The sequence below is a fragment of the Typopeltis vanoorti genome, chromosome 9, assembly GCF_054136105.1.
Source record: "Typopeltis vanoorti isolate ZY-2024b chromosome 9, IOZ_Tvanoo_1.0, whole genome shotgun sequence".
Lineage (NCBI taxonomy): Eukaryota > Metazoa > Arthropoda > Arachnida > Uropygi > Thelyphonidae > Typopeltis > Typopeltis vanoorti.
In genome coordinates this window covers 92,094,586-92,114,064 of record NC_143557.1, presented here as the reverse complement: position 1 = coordinate 92,114,064, position 19,479 = coordinate 92,094,586, and the positions used below count along the sequence as shown (strand labels likewise).

At 36.5% G+C, this 19,479-nt stretch overlaps 1 protein-coding gene across 3 annotated transcripts in view; it reads right to left on the bottom strand.

Moving 5' to 3' along the window:
* Positions 1 to 19,479, bottom strand: part of LOC150103247 (uncharacterized) — a 444,168-nt gene that overhangs the window by 10,648 nt on the left and 414,041 nt on the right. The window lies entirely within an intron of this gene.

Below are 19,479 nucleotides of genomic sequence, written 5' to 3'. Positions count from 1 at the left end.
TTTATAGTATAACCAACTATAAGGAAATATGACTTCTGTACCTACTCCAGAATAATTTTTAAGTGAAGATGGCAAATTCAATATGAAAGTAAACAGAAAACAAATAAAGCTGGTACTGTAAGGAGTTCGGCACTGTCAGCATTCAGGAAATGTGAGTAGAGCTAATCTCAGATGTTGTCATGAAAACAGAATGAAAGAGAGAGGAGAAGTTAGTAAAACAGGTGTCATGGCAAGAAAGAGACACAGAGAAAGATCAAGATGTAAGTCGACTGATGCAGTTAGAAATGCATTAGAAGAAAGAAATATAAAATCTAGCAATGCTAAAATACTGACAGATAACAGACAGACTAATCTGAAGAAAAATTGCTGATAGGAGTTATTACTACATGAAGAGTTTACATTATTACTATCATAGTATTCAGTACACTCTTTGATGGTACAGAATGCATTTGCAGATATGATGATAATGCAGATGTTGCATACTGCAATATAAGTTGAGTGTTAGAAGATTTTCTTGGACCAGCTTGGCAGACTCAAAGATCAATGCTTATATACTGTTTTGCAGTTGTGGTAGATGTACAAACAAAATAAAACTGGCAAGAATTATTTCAGTTATTTGGTCAAAGTAAATGATATCAAGAGAGACAGATCCATAACCAGAAGAAGAAACTATAAAGGTGAGTCTGACACCACTGACACAAATTTGAGAGTGATTGAGTGAAGGATGTTCTGCAGAAAAGATAACTAGGACAAGGATACTGCCTGAGTTACAAAGAGGAGAGCAGACATCTTCAGGAGCTGGCTATGAAAAGTCCAGGGTATTGAGAGGATTATCTGGTATTCTAGTAAATATACGAATAATTTGCATTCAATCAATGCTAACAGGATATGCTATAGAATTCATTCTAGCTTAATGGAACTTGAGAAGGGAAATCAGTATGACTTGTGAACAAACATCCCAAGAAAGGATACCACTGTTTGAGTATTAAGATTGCAAGAAATCATACTTAAGAAATAAATAATTAAAAAGGTAAGAATGGTTACCAGAATATGGAGAGTAATACAAACAGCAAATGAACAGAAAAGTATAGAACAAGGAAATTTTGAGTCACAGCAGCCCAAAAAGGGAATTCAGTTTTTATTCTCTGACATGAGATGTTATATCTATCAAATGCATAAACAAAACAATATTACTGCATTTCATATCTGCTAAAATGGATTGAAGGTAGGTAGGTGTATTGTGTGTGTAGAGTGGAATTATTGTTCCCGAAGAACAAGTAACCTTTCCATATTTTATTTGAGAATATTAGGTTAACTTCTTGTAGTTATAGTTTTAAACAGGTATGGAATTGACTGAGTTACTCAGTTTGTAAGTAAACATATATATATTTATTTAAAAAAACAAAAACAAAACGTTATTGCTGGCAGCAATATTGTATTTGTGCGTGGACAAACAATGGCTGCAAAGAACGTTGTCAGGTGTTTTGAATTTGTCGAGAAAATTAAGGAATATGTGGAAGGAAATTGAAACTGGAGAGATAGTGTGTATTAAGTGTTTCAAAAGCGAGTGTCTGTTAGGTGACAAGAATGCAGGAAATGCTATTAATGTCAAACATGCAGCAATGGAAATAGAGGAGAACAAAATAAACATTAATAAAAAAATTGCACACTTGAAAGTTATCCTTCATAGAACAAAGTGCCAAACTGAAAAATTGCAGAAGCAGCAAGAGATTACTAGGTGCAAAAATTCATGATATTAGCCATGCCATCTGAATGCAAAAAGTTGAAGGAAATGATTGTCTTGGTAGTACAAATTATTTGAAAGGCGAGAAGTATTCTATGAGGAAGGATGTAAAGGAGTTGTTAGAAGAGGCAAAACTGAAGTTGAAGCAGCAAGAAGGTAAAGACTGTAAGTCTCCTACAATGCTATGAAAGAGGCGAACTGAGGAGGAGGGCATTGATAACCAACAGGTCCATATGTAGATTGTATAGAAGGAATGATGTAGAATTTAAGGATCTGTGGTCTGTCTTTGACGGAAAGAAGGATTTGTACAATGCAGACAGACTGCATTTAAATGGTTTTGGTGCTAGGTGTCTAGGAGAGAAAAAGAGAGAGAGTTTTGTTCACTGAGCATGATGAAGCACAAATTCAGGGAAACTTAAGCAATTAGGGTGGAAGCAAGTAAGTTTGTGAGAAGGCACATGAAGCAAGTGTGTGAGGATGAATTTAATCTCTCTCAAGCCAAAATATTGAATAGGATAGTCACAATTCAGGAAGTAAAGGTGGGTGGGAGTCTAAAGTGGTGTTGCAGTTTCTATATACTAATGCCAAAAGTATCAGGAACAAGAGGAAGGAATTTTTAGCATTGGTTAGTGCAACCTTGCCAAAAGTTATAGGCATTAGTGAGACTTGGCTAACAACAGATGATGTAGTTACAGGGATTGAATGTGAAGAATTTAGTATTTTCAAGGAAGACAGAGAAGATAGGAGGAACGGGAGGAGTACTACTGATGATATCAGATGAATTGCAACCAAAAAGAATAGGAGACAGGTGGGAGGGTGGCTGTTCATTTGAAGCAATCGGGTGTGAGACTGGTAAGACAAAATATACAGTTGGTTGTTGCTATAGATCAGGGAGTTCCACAGATGATCTGGAAGACATCTATTAGTGCAATGAGTACAGGTTGAATGATCATTATGAGGAACTTCAACTATGGAAATTTAGACTGGAAGGAAGAAAGATCACATGGCAGGAAGGAAATAAAATTTACACCTACTAAGAGATAATTACTTAATGCAGCATGTGATGGAAGGGACTAGGCATGGGAGAGTATTACAGCAGTACCTGGTCAGAGGATCAGAAGAGTTATCCATAACCAAGGCAACCACATTGCCTCCAATTGGTGAAAGTGACCATGTGGTCTTAACTTGGGAGATTGTAAAGCACGAGGAATATTCTGTCAAGAAGGGGTATGTATGGAACTATAAGACGTGATTATAAGCACAGGAAGAAGCTTAAATCTGTATCATGGCATAAAACAGTGGAGGGTAAGGATGTTAGTAGCAAGTGATATAGTTAAGTGTCATCTAGAGGGAGCAGTATTAAATTGTATACCTAAGGTAATCAGGGTTAATCAGATAGGAGTTAGATGGATGAGTACTATCATTAAGCATGAGCTGCAGAAGAAGAAAATGCTGTGGAGGATATATAAAGAGAAAGGTGACCTGCATGGCAAGGAAGGCAAAATCAGATTATGAGCAGAATCTAGCAAGCAAGCCAAAGGAAATCCCAGAGTTATTTTGTTACGTGGCAAGTAAGATGAAGAATGACTGTGAAAGAGTAACCTTAATGAGTGATGATAATGGTAACAAGGAGCCAGAATCAGATAAAATAATTGAGTTATTGAGTGACCACTTTGTACGGGTATATTATCCTAGTGAAGTTACAGCTTTAACATATGTGACAGATGCTAATACAGGAACAGATTTGGATGAATTAGAGGTTCTTAGGATATTACTGAATCTTAATTTAAATACAGCTGTGGGATTAGATCAGCTCAGGTTTTGCGAGAATGTACTCTGACTAGGCTGTTAATTTAAGCCTCAGCTCTGGTAGAGTTCCAACAGAGTGGAAAGAAGGTAAAATAATTCCCTTGTATAAGGAAGGTTCTAAGTCTGCAGTGGCAAATTAAACACTAATCAGTATCTCATGGGTAGTGTTAATGATATCCACAACACCAGCTGGCTGTCTCCCTTCAAATGCACAGATCAAGCAGTAGAGAGGCTGAGACTTTTGCAATCACAAATGATCTCACACAAATTTTCCACATTTCCCAGAATACCAGACAATCTCAACTGGTCCCCAAACACTTTGAATGTCTTCCTCACTAGTGACCTATTGAAGTACACTGTGAATGTTGTCTGCCCTCTAGCTCAGACCATAATATAGTGCAGATCTTTTCCCCCATGGAGCAACACACAAAATCACTCACATCCACGCATTGTATGGCATTGCCAGAAAGTCAAGTGGGACAATCTTCACAGCTTCTACACTTAATTTCCTTGGATCAGATTACTGTTTCTTTCCAGCCACCTAAACCGAACCTGAGTGAAGAAAAAAGAATCACTGAAAATTCTCATTCGCATGGAAACACTTATTCCCCACTTCACCCTAAATAATCCTTGGTCTCCCACAAGCACCAAGGCTGTACAAAAGAAGAGTCATACCACAACTGGCTTGCATCCAAAACTCCATCTTCCTATACAGCCTACAACAAAGCCTGGAATAAATGCAAGAAATTTATCACCACATCGAAAACTGATTTTGAGAGAGCTAAAAGCAGGAAACATGAATCCTTGCCCAAATGCAGCCATACCTTCTGCCCAACACTACCTCCACCACTATTACACCCACCAACAGAAAAAGCCAACCTACTGGTTTCCTACTACTCCTCTAAGTCTTATATAGTGATCATGATAAATGTCCCCCATCTATTACAAACACCAAACACTCAATGCTCTGTTTGACCTTTTGCTAGAAGGAGACCAGAAAAATTTTGCTCAAACTGGATATGAAAAAATCTCCTGGCTCTGACGGCATCCTTTCAAATGTTCTAAAGGTCTGTGCCCCGGAGATAACTCTCACTTTCTTATTCCATTGGTATCTTATCCTGCAGTTTGGCTCATATACAACCTATTCCTAAGAAAGGTGACAAATCCTTACCTTCTACAGATAAGAAGTTCATCTGTAGAAGAGGCATAAGGCAGAAACTGAATTCTATCCTCTTCTGGATAGAATTGAGCAATCTTAGAGAGGATTTTAGTGCACCATCCCAAATATGGGAGCAATATTCCATGGCTGGGCAGATTTGGGCTTTGTATAGAGTTAGCAGCTGTGAAGTAGTGTCTTGTGCAAAAAAGTATACCAAGTATTTTGGCAGGCAGTTGCAGAAGCTATAGTTGAAATATGGGTGTGTGCCAGAAAAGATCGAAAGTGCAAGTCAGTCCAAGAAGAGAAATCTGATTGTGTTTGGATATCTCAGTATTACTGAAGCTAAGGAGGAGGGACGTGAGCTCTTTCTTGCAAGAGATCAGGCAGAACTGGATTTTGGTGGCATTGTAGATCTTAAGGATTCTAATACTTGAGTACTTACAGGTTTGTCAGATGAAAAGGAGGAATGGAGTGCACTATCATCGACAAAGCTATGGATAAAATTGGAAGTCTGTGAGAGCAGGTTGTTTATATACAAGAGGAAGAGAGTAGATGAAAGAACAGACATTGGTGGGGAAATTTGAGGAGAGAAAACCATCCACCATGATACATAGTGAGGAAGGCAGACCATAGGATGGCGGTTTGGTGAGTAGGCCCATGTCAAACCCACTCAAATGCCTTTAAGATGCTGAGGGCAACCATGTGAGTTTCTCCATGGCCTGTGTCCATAAGTGGGTGGTGAAAGCAAGAAGATCAGCTGTAGATCGCTAGTGGCAGAATCCATACTGCTAGTCACTGATTAGTTGATATGTCTAAGTGGTTCAAGAGTTGGTTGTGGATGACCCTCTCCATAATTTTTATGAGAATAGAACTGAGAGCAATTGGACGGTAATTCAATGGTTGACTTTTTTTCACCTTTTTTTGGGATGGGTTGGATGTGGACCTGTTTCCATGTTGTTGGGTAGATGCCAGTGGAATAGGATAGATCAAAGAGACTATCTTCTTTTTGTCGGAAGACTATGGGAGACATGGAGGGAGCTGTTCTTTGTGAGTGGAGGAAACTTTTCCCAGGTCATCAACGCAGGAATTGGAAGAAAAGAGCGATGCAAATAAGTTGGCCTTATCTTTTGGTGTGGTGACTACAGTACCATCTGAATGTGAGAGTTATGGAAAACTGGGTGAGCAGAAGTTGTGCCCAATGGCCCTGGGAAGGGACCAGAAGGAGAAACTGCCATTTGGGCAGGAGGCAAGTTTGCAGCATTTAGTCCTTTCAGGGTCTGACTTAGACTTGATGATGATTCTTTTGCAACTGTTGTGGGCTGCAGTATAGGCAGAGAGGGCAGCTAGAGTTTTGGTCTTGAGCCAATTGTGGTAAGCAGGGGTTTTTTCTTTTACAGCATTGGCACACTGAACAAAGTTACCGTTGAAGAATTTCAACTGGAAAATGTGGAACACTTCACATATCTTGGATGCCATGATGCATGACTTGGATCCAAAAAAAAAGAGGTAAAAATTAGAATAGCCAGAGCAACAGCTATCTTAAAAGCCATGGACAAAATAAGGAAGAGCTGAGCTAAAAAGATACACATTAAACTGCGCATTGTGGAAACCTGTATCTTCAGCAGCATGCTCTATGGATGTGAGGCCTGGGTACTGCTGAGAGAATCTGAAAGGAGGATATTGGCATTCGAGAGGAAGTGCTATAGAAAGATAGTGAGGATAAGCTGGATCCAGAAAGTGAGCAATGAGGAAATCTGTAGAGGAATACAACCAAAAGAAAACCTGATACAGAAAACAATCAAAAGGAAACTACATCTATTTGGCCATATATGTAGAATGAACGATGAGAGAAAAAAAACGTTGTTGTTTGGAATGATTGAAGGAAAGAACAAAAGAGGAAGACCAAACAGAGAATGGGAGATGACATTGTCAAATGGTGCGAAAATCCTATACATAAACTGAGTCATCTTGCGCAAAATAGAATGCAGTGGAAGAATTTTATCAAGATGGCATCAGACACCTACGGACGTTGAACCCATGGTTGTTGTTGATTGAGCCAATAGTGTTATAACAATCAAAAGAATTATAGTTCCTTTTATGAAATCTGTCATTGAATGGCATGCTGAATTTCTCTAGAAAGCCAATATTTTGTACATTATCAACAGTGGGGATATAGGCTTGTAATTATTATTTTTACTTTTTTTTTTAATGCAATAAAATTATTACACTGGCTTATAGGTAGTGGTATTTTGCATTGCTGGAAAATTAAGTCTGGCAGTTTGGGATTATTATTATTATTGAAAAAAACAGTAGTGTGTTTTGATATCCCTAGGGCTTAAACATTCAAATCCAGGTTTAATTTATTGATTTATTGCAGATATTTCGATGGTATTCTAACCAGCATCTTCAGACCCAAAAAACACTTTGTCACAGTGCGTGAGACAACAACAATCTGTTGTAACAATGGGATTAGTTAGAACAATTGTAGCTACAACACAAAGACTCAAATCCTAATCAGGTGCCCTCTATGTTTTATATATATATATATATATATATATTGTTGAAATTAGGATTTACTCGGGATGTATACATTTATAAAAATAAATTTAACTGACTAGAACCCGAGAAAGTATAACAAAAACCTTTAATACATCACAACTAGTTTCATCGGAGCACCGATGAAACTAGTTGTGATGTTCTAGTCAGTTAAATTTATTTTTATAAATATATATATATATATATTTTCAAAATTCATTTTTACTCGGTTGGAATATTATAAAAAAAGGTTTAATGACTATTACCGAGAGAAAAGATGACAAGATATATTTAACAAGATACTACTAGTTTACTAGTTTCGTTACATGAACATCCTCAGGTATCATAATCAAAGAAGTATATAAAAAATTACAGAGACTTAAAATTGTACTAACAGAACAAGTATAAAAAAACAGTAGCGTGTTTGAAAAAAATGCAAGTATGAGTTCCAAACAAACGAATACTACGCGCTGTTGCGAGTGCGCCAGTATTGAACATAAGCAACGTGTGCATCAGAGAGATTGTAACTCAGGCTGTTGTTGATATGAGAGGAATCTAGAGAAATTTCCCTAGATTCAACAATCTTTCTTTCGAGTTCATCGTAGCACACATGGATGTTAGCAGTTTGAGTCCAGTTTACAATGTGCTGGCGGCCTTCGTCTGAGTTAGCTGAAAAGAGAACATGGCTAGAGAGAGCGCTAGCTCTAGTCCTGTTATAGGAGATATCTCTACGGTGTTCATCCAAACGTAGAAGGATGGATTTAGCAGTCTGTCCATAGTATGGCTTTCCGCAATCACACAAAATCTTGTATACTCCTGGAAACTGAGTAGGAAGATGTTTCTGTTTATGTTTGCAAAGTAATGAACGAAGTTTTGGAAGCGTAGTGAAGCATGTTTTGAAGTTGAATTTCTTGAGAATCTTTGCCAGTTTTGGTGAAAGAGAGCTGATGTAAGGCAAGGAGATGAAGGCTCTTGGGGAAGAGGGATCTTCAGAAGTAGTTGAGTGACTGGGGGAAAGAAATTTGTCAATTTTCTTTGGAGAGAAACCATTGTTAATAAACGTTTTTTTAAGAAAACGGAGTTCATTTTCAATTTCTGTTTCTTCTGTAAGTAATGATTTGGCTCGGTGGGCTAAAGTGGAAATAATACCACATTTTTGTGGGGGATAATGATGGGAGGAAGCATGAAGGTATCTGTCAGTATGAGTAGGCTTTCTAAAAATTGAGATTTTAATGCTCTCAGCACATCTGGTAAGTTTGAGGTCTAAAAAGGGAAGGCAGTCATCTGATTCCAGTTCGAGGGCGAAAGAGATTTTTTCATGGCACTTGTTTAGGTGGTCTAAAAATAAATAGAGGTTATTGACGCCGTCTTCCCAGATGAGGAAAATATCATCAATATAGCGGTACCAGACTTTTGGTTTAAAGTGAAAGGAGTTAATAGCTTTTCCTTCAAATTCGTTGAGAAATATATCCGCAAGAATCGGAGAGAGTGGGCTGCCCATAGCCAGACCTGAGTTTTGTAAGTAGATCTTGTTTTCATATTTGAAGTATCCTGACTTTATGCAATGGGAAAGAAGAGCAAAGAGTTTTTTTGATAATTTGTTCTTGAGAAGATCGAGGACTTCTTGAGCAGGAACATTTGTAAAGAGAGAAACAATATCAAAACTGGCCATTAAATCTGTTTTTTTAAGTTTGACGTCCTTGATTTTAGAAACAAAATCTGCAGAGTTTTTAATATGTGAAGAAGAAATTCCAGAAAGATTTCTTAGAAAACTCGCTAGAAATTTGGAGAGATTATAAGTGGGAGAGTGTATGCCCTCAACTATAGGTCTGAGTGGGCAGTTATTTTTGTGAATCTTGGCAAGACCATACAGTCGAGGTATCAAGGGATGAAGTGACTGAAGAGAAAGCCGAATGTTTCTTTGTAACTCTAAGGTGGTTTTTAATAAATTATTAGTTCTATTGTGTAGTTCCATCGTAGGGTCATTAGCAATTTCTGAGTAGGTATCACTATTTAAAAGTTCCAAGATTTTATTATGGTAATCAGACTTGTTTAAGATGACAGTTGCATTCCCTTTGTCTGCCGGAATGATAACTATGTTACTATTATCTTTTAAGGACTTGGTAGCTTTCCTTTCAGAGTAAGAAATGTTGTCAGGTGGCAGTCTAGCTTTATTTATACAGAAAATTGCTTCCATACGGAGGAGGTTAGCGTCTTTGTTTGGTAATAAAGAAGCTGCCTTTTCTATCTTTGTTAAGAGATGTTCTCTAGGGATGGATGTAGGAGCAGTGACAAAGTTGAGACCTTTAGCAAGTATGCTTTCTTCTGCCAAAGATAATTGATGGGAAGACTTATTGATGACAACTTTTTTTAGATAGGTAGAGTCAAAATGAGAAGTTTTGCTATCCTGATTATATTTAAGAGAATCATATTTTCTAATGAGTTTTATTTTATTTAAATTCTGTATTTTAGAAGCCTGAAGAGTGCTAATTTCTTTTAAACGGTTCCAAGATGAACTGTCTAGAGAATGAGAAAAACGTGTTTCGTGATAGGTCTTCTTGGAAAAATAAGCAGCAAGACGTTTGGTATCACAAATGCGTTCCGATAAAAGATCCAGTTTTGCACTCCTATAAATTCTTTCAGCTCTAGCGGTTTTTATCGATTCTTTAAAATTAAGGAAGCGTGGAGTAATAGAATTGCACTTACATCTTTTTAAGAAATACAAGTCTGTTGATGTACAATCCAATCGCTCTGAGATTCTTCTGATATTCTTTGACCAGTGAATTTAATTCCTCGTCATCAGGAAAGTAGATATTTTCAAAATTTTCAAAGACGCTAACCTCCTCCATATGGAAGCAATTTTCTGTATAAATAAAGCTAGACCGCCACCTGACAACATTTCTTACTCTGAAAGGAAAGCTATCAAGTCCTTAAAAGATAATAGTAACATAGTTATCATTCCGGCAGACAAAGGGAATGCAACTGTCATCTTAAACAAGTCTGATTACCATAATAAAATCTTGGAACTTTTAAATAGTGATACCTACTCAGAAATTGCTAATGACCCTACGATGGAACTACACAATAGAACTAATAATTTATTAAAAACCACCTTAGAGTTACAAAGAAACATTCGGCTTTCTCTTCGGTCACTTTTCAGCTAACTCAGACGAAGGCCGCCAGCACATTGTAAACTGGACGCAAACATCCATGTGTGCTACGATGAACTCGAAAGAAAGATTGTTGAATCTAGGGAAATTTTTCTAGATTCCTCTCATATCAACAACAGCCTGAGTTACAATCTCTCTGACGCACACGTTGCTTCTGTTCAGTACTGGCGCACTCGCAACAGCGCGTAGTATTCGTTTGTTTGGAACTCATACTTGCATTTTTTTCAAACACGCTACTGTTTTTTTATACTTGTTCTGTTAGTACAATTTTAAGTCTCTGTAATTTTTTATATACTTCTTTGATTATGATACCTGAGGATGTTCATGTAACGAAACTAGTAAACTAGTAGTATCTTGTTAAATATATCTTGTCATCTTTTCTCTCGGTAATAGTCATTAAACCTTTTTTTATTATATATATATATATATAAAAAGCGAGAGATAACAGGTATTAGTTATATCTTAAGATGACTGTCTTCCAAATCTTAGGTAATTTATACAGCCATACTTGTTGAGGTTCACAGTATGTTTCAAGGCTTCTGTACGTACTTTAGTTTTCTTCCAGTTGATCTGTGTGCCGAGGTATCCAGAGCATGGTCTGCTAGACCCGACTTGCCATAGTGATAGTGGGATGTATTTTCTATGTTCACTAACGGCTAAGATTTGGGAGACAGTCATCTTAAGATATAACTAATACCTATTATCTCTCACGTTTTTTTTTTTCTTAACATAAGAAAAAAAATATATATGTGTCTCTTAACATAACTTAAGAGGGGTGCCTGATTAGGACTTGTCTTTGCTATCAAAAGCAGATATAATAATTGGCATTGGGTGTAAAGGGGACAGTAGTTTTAGAAAGGGAGGATAGGATAATAGAGGAGGGAGGGGGGGGACATGCTGCTAATGATACTGGATGACTCGAATCCAGTTAGAGTTGAGACCTGTTGACTGTACTATTAGTAAGTTTTCATGTGTCAATGTGTATGAAACAATCTGGTGTGAGATGGAGTCTAACAAGATCACATACATAGTGGGGAGTTGTTATAGACTTAGTGGATTGGTTGCTAGTGATGAAGAAATGCATCACCAAATAAAGATGATGGGTGCAAAAAGAGTAATCATTATGAAGGACTTTAAAATTATCCAAACATTAATTAGGTAGCAATAAAATCTCATGAGAAGAATGAAATTGAATTTAATAAGCTGTTGTGAGGCAATTTTCTCAAGCAGCATGTGGCAGAAGGAACTTGAGGTCAGAGTGTTAGATTTGATTACAATGTCAGAGGAAGTTATTCTGCCTCTGGGTGGTGACAGTGATCATGCAGTACTCACTTGGGAGGTGGCTAAGTTTATGAATGTTCCATTCAGAAAAAAATTACATGCCGAACTACAAAGCAAGAAATTATTACCGTCTGAGGAGTATCCTGGGTTCCGTGCTATGGTATTAGTTGTTGGATGGAAAGGATATCAGCAATGCATGGGAAGTGTTTAAAAATTACTTAAATGATGCAATATCAAAATGTGTTCCTAGAGTTCAAAGAATAAATAGAGAAGGAGTGAAATAGATGTGTAATCTAATTAAGCAAGAGATTTGAAATAAAAGGATGATGTGGAAGGAATACTATGTGCATAAGGATGATGTCAGTTATAAAAATTATAAGAAGCAACCCAGAAGAGTCAAACTGGTCTGCAAGCTAAAGACAACTCCAAAGAATTTTATTGTTATGCTGCAAGTAACAGAAAGAAACAACGTGGGTGTCAGATACAGAAGAGGTTGTTCACTAGTGAGTGTTTTGCTAAAAGCTATCAACATCGTGAATGCAACATTGTGCTCACTGTTACCTCGTCACTGGATGAAGAAACTCAGCTGTATGAGGAGGAGGTATCAGAGCTGTTGTATAAACTGAATAAAAATTCAGCAATAGGACTGATGAGGATGTCAGCATGGATGTTAAAAGAGTGTTCAACTGAACTAGCTATTTCTTTGAACAGGGTATATAATATGAATCTCAGAACAGGGAAGATTCCACAGGAGAGGAAAGAACGTATGGTAATCCCGTTGCACAAGGGTGGAACAAAGACTGATGTATCAACTATTGACCTATCAGTATCTCTGGAGTGGTGATGATGATTTTGAAAAAGTAATATGACTTTTCAAGGGTAAGGACTCACATTCAGAAATAAGTTGACATAAAACCTCTACTCTGAAATGAATGCTATAGGTTTACTAAATGAAGGTTATGTTTCAGCAACTTGCTCACATTCCATATAAAATGTTAACAATGAATTAGACAAGGGGAATGGATACACCACAGTAATTTACTTTGATTATACAGTACTTGCAGAATGATTTGAATATGCTAGAATTTTCACACACCCATAATTCTTATGGGTGTGTGAAACTGGCTGCAGTTTAATATAAGTAAATATAAAATAATGCACACTTTGGTGTGATTAGTTATCCAGTGTCATATTATATTTGTGGAGTTATGCTAGAAGAAATTGATCAGGCCTAAGGATCTTGGAGTTTTAATAGATTAGAAGTTGAAGTTCAATTGCCATATAGCAAAGATTGCAAATACAACACAGGGGATAATTGCAACGCTGAAACAAACTCTGACATATAAAGATAAGGGAGTCATTTTGCTTCTTTACAAGGCTAGTGAGATAAGATCTCACTTGGACTATTGTGTGCAGGTCGCCTGGTTTCTTGTATTTTCTGTGGTGATTCAGATACAGTGGGGGGAGAGAAAGAGAGAGCAAAGAAGAGTGTTAAAAATGATATTAGGATTATGGAATACAATTATGAAGACGGATTGAGACTTTGTAGACTGCAGACACTAGCAAAAAGGAGAAAGATGGGCGATATGATCGAGACTTCTAAATTTCTGAAATGTTCATAGAGGATTTCAGTAGATGGAATTTTTCATTTTGATGAATGCCATCAAACAAGGGGTGGGGGCAAGATTTTCACTCAGAGTGGTGCGTGATGAATGGATTGCCACTGGATTTTGTGTTTGTAAGTAATTTGAATGAATTCAAGAACAAGTATAACAGTAGGTGTGGGGAGTATGCAACCTCCCTTGATGAATTCCTGACTCTCCAGAGGTGTCTCAATAATAATAGATATAAAGAGAGATTTTCTTCCTTTTGTTGGCCCTTTTTTGGATTAGGAGAAACAAATGATACGGGTATGAAACTGATAGAATTTGCTTTGCAGAATGATCTCACCATAACCAATACATTTTTTCCACATAGAAGATTACAAAAATGGACTTGGATCTATCTCCCAGATGAAAGAACTCAGAATCTAATTGATTATAAACTTATAAAAACTAAATATAAAACATGTATAAACTCAGAAAGAACTAGATCTTTCCCAGGTGCTGACACTGGAAGTGACTATAATTCAGTCGTAGTAACGTTAACGTTAAAATTTGGAATTAGAACCACACGAAAAATAAGACAAAAGTTTAACTCTACATGACTGAAATAGTTGATTTCAGTTATGTAGAGTTAAGAACTGTTTAAACTAAATGTTAAGACTAAAGAACTATTTAAAAACAAATACTGCTTCTATTTCTGAAATCCCTTCTGACTCTCTCAATCCTGATATCTCTTACAAACAGTTTTTAAGGATGTTTATTGAAGAAGCAGCTAAAAATATCCTAGGTAGAAAATGCAGTATTAACAAGCCTAGAATTACCCAAGAAATATTAGAGCTTTGTGATTAGCAGAGAAGATCACAAGCAACAATTCAGCACATTGGGAACAACAATGAACAGCATAATTATCTGAATAATGCAAAGAAACTGAAGATAATCTTCATAGGAATAACCATACAGCAGTATACCAAATAATTAAGAAATTAACAAAGCCTTTTGATTGTAAAACTGGATAACTTAGGATGAGGATGGAACAAATATTATTGATCACGAAAAAATTGAAAGGATGATATGATTATTCATGTAAACTATTTGAGTATGATGATAGCTTGGACCAACAAAAATTAGAGAAAACTGTTTCAATGATAATAGAGAAAAGTGATTATTCTATGCTTAGAGAAGAGGAAAAAAAAATCCATCTTATTATCAAAAACAGGAGGAATTGACAATATCCAATCAGAATGAACAGAATCTATTGTTAGTGTGCTTCACAAAACTTACCATCATTTTAGGACAATTAGCCTCATCAACCATCCAAAAATATTTTTGGAAATTTTACTCTCATACATCGAAGAAAACATGGAATCCAATTTTTTAGACTTACAGGCTCGATTCAGAAAGAACAGGAGTACAACTGACCATATATTTACACTCCATATTATTGGAGAAAAATACATAGAACATAAAGTAATGTGTCATAATTTTATTGACCTACAGAAAGTCTTTGCCTCTATTTGGCATGATGCCCTTTAGAAAATTCTGCAATATGGAATAGATGGCAAAATAATGTCTGATTGAATCCCTGTACACATTTTCTGAAACAGTTGAAATCAAGGGTAATAATAAATACTCCTTTTCCAATGGAGTGAGACAGAGATGCAAATTATCACCAATGTTATTTAACTGCTTCCTCAAATATGTTATAAATTAAGCCCTGCAGAACTGGGATATTATAACAGTAAGAGGAAGAAAAATAAACCATTTAAAGTTTGCTGATGATATTTTTCTCTTAATAGAAAACAAATTAGATCTTCAGGAAATCACATCTGTTTTTGGAAATCAAAAACAGATGGAAAGAATACTCTGAGGAATTGTACAGCAGAGTGGATAAAGAAAATGTTGAGCCCTCTCACAGGAAAATTTTGATTTGGAACCTCCTCCACTCAGGCATGAAGTTGAAAGAACAGTTAAGCAGCTTAACAGCAATAAGGCCCCAGGTGCAGATGAAATCCCAGCAGAGTTAATTAAGGCCACAGGGGATGGAGGGATAAGAATGTTTCATAGATTGATTACAAGAATATGGGAGACAAGATCATGGCCTAGAGACTGGCAGAAGTCAGTTTTCATACCACTACATAAGAAAGGTGATATGAAGGCATGCAAGCAAAGTTTTATTAAAGATCATGCTAAATAGGATTGAGGTCAAAGTTGACACAGAGATGCCCGAGGAACAAGCAGGTTTTAGGAAAGGTAAGGGCACCAGAGATGAGATCCTTTGCCTTAGACAGATCATAGAAAAATATAAAGAATTCAGACTCCTTCTGGTAATGTGTTTCTTAGACTACTCTAAAGCTTTTGACTGTGTTGAGCATGTGAAACTGTGGGAATTAATGAAAAGAATGGGTTTTCCTCAACACACTATCAGGTTGATAGCCAACTTGTACAGGGAGCAAGAAGTCACAGTAAGAACAGGTGTTGGATAGACTGATTGACTTCAAATTGGAAAAGGAGTTAGACAAGGATGTTTACTTTCTCCTCACTTGTTTAGTATATATGTGGAGGACATCATAGGTGAATCACTGAATGAGCTCAAGACAGGAATTAGGATAGGAGGTAGTTTGATCAGTAATCTGAGGTATGCTGATGATACAGTACTCCTTTGTAATGACATGGAAAAACTAGGACTAATTCTTGACAAAGTTAACAAGATCAGTAATAACAGAAGACTTCAACTCAATCCTAGCAAGACAAAGATTATGGTTCTTAAAGGAAATACAAACAGAGAAGCTCTTGAGAAACAAGTGTACCTTAATGGAGAGAGAATTCAGGAAGTCAACAAGTTTGAGCACCGGGGATTCATTATTAATGTGAAGAATTGCTGTTCAGAAGATGTCAGAAAAAGGTTAGGAATGGCTAAAACAACAGTCAGAGACCTGTCTAAAATCTGGAAGGATGGATCTTATCCATAGGAAGAAAGTTGAGGATTTTGGATGCAGTTGTTTTTCCAATAGCAACTTATGAATGTGAGACTTGGAATCTAAAGAAGTCAGATAAGAAATGGATATCTGCTTTTGAGATGTGGTGTCACAGAAGGCTGTCAAGGATATCATACACTGAAAGGAGTACAAATGAATGGGTGTAAGAAAAGATCAGCAGAACTTTAAGGATGTTGAGAGAAGAAAGTTAAAATATTTTGGACACATTTATTTATTCATATGGAGTTTCCTCCCTTTTCTCCCCCATCCCTATTGGGGCGAGTTGAGCCCCCCCATGGGGGTGTTTTGACCAGTTTAAATACCTAGGCAAGATCTTTAATAAAGATGGAAGATCATGACAGGATATTAGAACAAAAATAGCAAAAGCAACACCACCATTCCAAAAACTAAACCACTATGGACATAAAACAAGCTGACAATTACAAACAGATTATGTCTTATTGACACACTAGTAAATTCAATACTTCTATACAGAAATGAAACTCAGACCCTTCCCTAAAAGAAGATGTGGCATTTAAAATGAGGTGCAATAGATCAGTGCTTCTTAAACTTTTTCTACTCGTGACCCTTTTCGCCCGAGAAATTTTTACGTGACCCTGGATATATAGGTATATAAAACAGGTATACAAATCAAACATTTACTGATGATAAATCATAAAGAAATTTATTTTAAAAACAGTTCTTTGGTATACATATAATTTTATCATTTTCATAAAGAATTACAAACAATAGCCTTGAATCTGAATTAATTTTTGGTCGTTGTACATTCAGAAACCTTTTACTGTTGCCAAATTTTTCGCGACCCCCACATTCGGTTACGACCCACAGTTTAAGAAGCTTTGCTATAGATGATTCCTAAAGATATCGTAAACTGATTATGTCACAAATTTTGAAGTAAAACAAAGAATCAGGTCTTTTGCCAGTCTAAGAAATCACATCATAACTAAGATTCGAAGTTAACTTATCTGGCTTGGTCATATCAGCAGATCAATAGTCTTCCAATGCAAGTTCTTGAAGGAACTATTCCAGGAACTTGAAAAAGAGGCAGACTTACAATAAATTGGATAGACAATATAAAATATTGGACAGGTACTTACTTCACAAATTGTCAATCTAGGACTGAATGGAATATTTCCTGATATCTACTCGATGGTCCTTTATGGACTATCAGAAAATCTTTCAATACACTTTCTTCTTTTCAATGACTGACTCTCTTACTATCTGATTTTTTCTATTTTTGCAGACAACTTCACTAAATGATTCTATTGCTACGTTTTCATGGTTTCATTCTTGTTTTCAAAGTTTTTTCCCCCCTTCCGGTAACATTTATTTGACTCTACAGTTCACCTTTGAAAGCTGCCTAACTTCGATCTTTTTTGAAGCTTTTGTATATTATATTTCTTTTCAACACAAAGTTCAGTTTTGTCCTACTCAAAACTAAATGGTGATCACTTCATATTTCAAATATCCTGCATACTTGTGTCATGAACCAGCTTGAGTTATTGCTGTGAATAATAATGGCTCGTGAGACTTTTCTTGTTCTCATGTCTATTCTCTCTCCATATAAATTTATTAATATTATTAATAGAGACCTCCAGGAAGTCTGGGACTCATCAAGAGAGGCCACGTACTACATGCACCAGCTATCACACTTGTTCTTGAATTCATTCACACTACATCCAATGGCAATCCATTCCAATCACACACCACTCTACGAGAGAAAAGTCAAGATTTCACCACATTCTCAGCTTCCAAGGATGTCTCTTGTCTTTTCCCCACTTTCCATAAAACAAAAAATTCCATTAAAGGAAATCCTGTATTACCCTTTCAGAAGTTTGGAAGTCTCAATCATATTCGCCCCCTACTCTTTTCTCCTGTTTGCTAGTGTCTGCAGTCTACAAATTCTCAATCTGTTTGCATAATCAGTATTCCACAATCCGGATATCATTTTTAACATTCTTCTTTGCACTCTGTCTCCAATGTATCAGAATCACAATGGAAACCAGGAGACCAGACCTGCACACACCAGTCCAAGTGAGGTCTCATCACGGCCTCGTGAAGAGGAATAATTGACATCCTTATCTTTACATGTGAACGTTCGTTTTGCATTGCAATCATCTTTTGAGTTGCAATCTTTGCTACATGGTCCATGAACTTCAACTTCCTATCATTTAAAATTCCAAGAATTTTAAATGATAGGAAGTTGAAGTTCATGGACCATGTAGCAAAGATTGCAACTCAAAAGATGATTGCAATGCAAAACGAACGTTCACATGTAAAGATAAGGATGTCAATTATTCCTCTTCACGAGATCTATGGCCTGATATCTAATCATGCAGAAGTGAATGACTTTGCATTTAATGACACTGAAGTGACATCCAATTTCCCATGCCCACAATTCCAGCCTATTTAAATCAATCACTCCACAAGTACTGCATATCTGGTAATCAGGAATGTTCATTCCTAATTACCCTTCCTATCTTTGAATCATCAGCAAATAGCTTATGTCACTTGACAAATGCTTCCCAATAATCATTAATCTACAGATTGAATAGTGGACCAAGCACTGACCCTTGTAGTACACTAGTTACCTTAAATCTTGCATTTGCATCCCCAGTATATCACTTTTTGATATCTGTCAGTCGGCCATCTTCTTATCCAAGCTAATATTCTATAACACAAACCCATTTTTTTCCCCAATTTATGCAACAGTCTACCATACTGTATTCTGTCAAAAGCCATAGCAAAATCCAAAAGTATCATTGTGTATCTATTCTCCTTGTCTAGTTCAATGGTAACGTCATCATTATCAAATTCCTGACATTTACTCTCAAGGGGTGTACAGGATATGATAGTACTACATGAAAAATTAACATCATTACTAACTTCCTATCTACAATTTTTCTCCAACTCAATCTATTACCTGTCAAGGCTTCAACATTGGCAGATCTATATTCTAAGGCACTTTTTACAGTATCAATCCACCTTTATCTTGGGTCTTTTTCCTGCCAACCTGGCAGAGAACACTTGTTTTGCTAATCTTTCTCACCCATTCTATTAAAGTCACCACCTGAAATTAGCTCTGATAACACATTCCTGAATGCTAACAATGTCAAGTTCATTCCTGATATCCTCATTTTTAATATGATATTGCCATTGATGCCATCTGTTCACACCACTA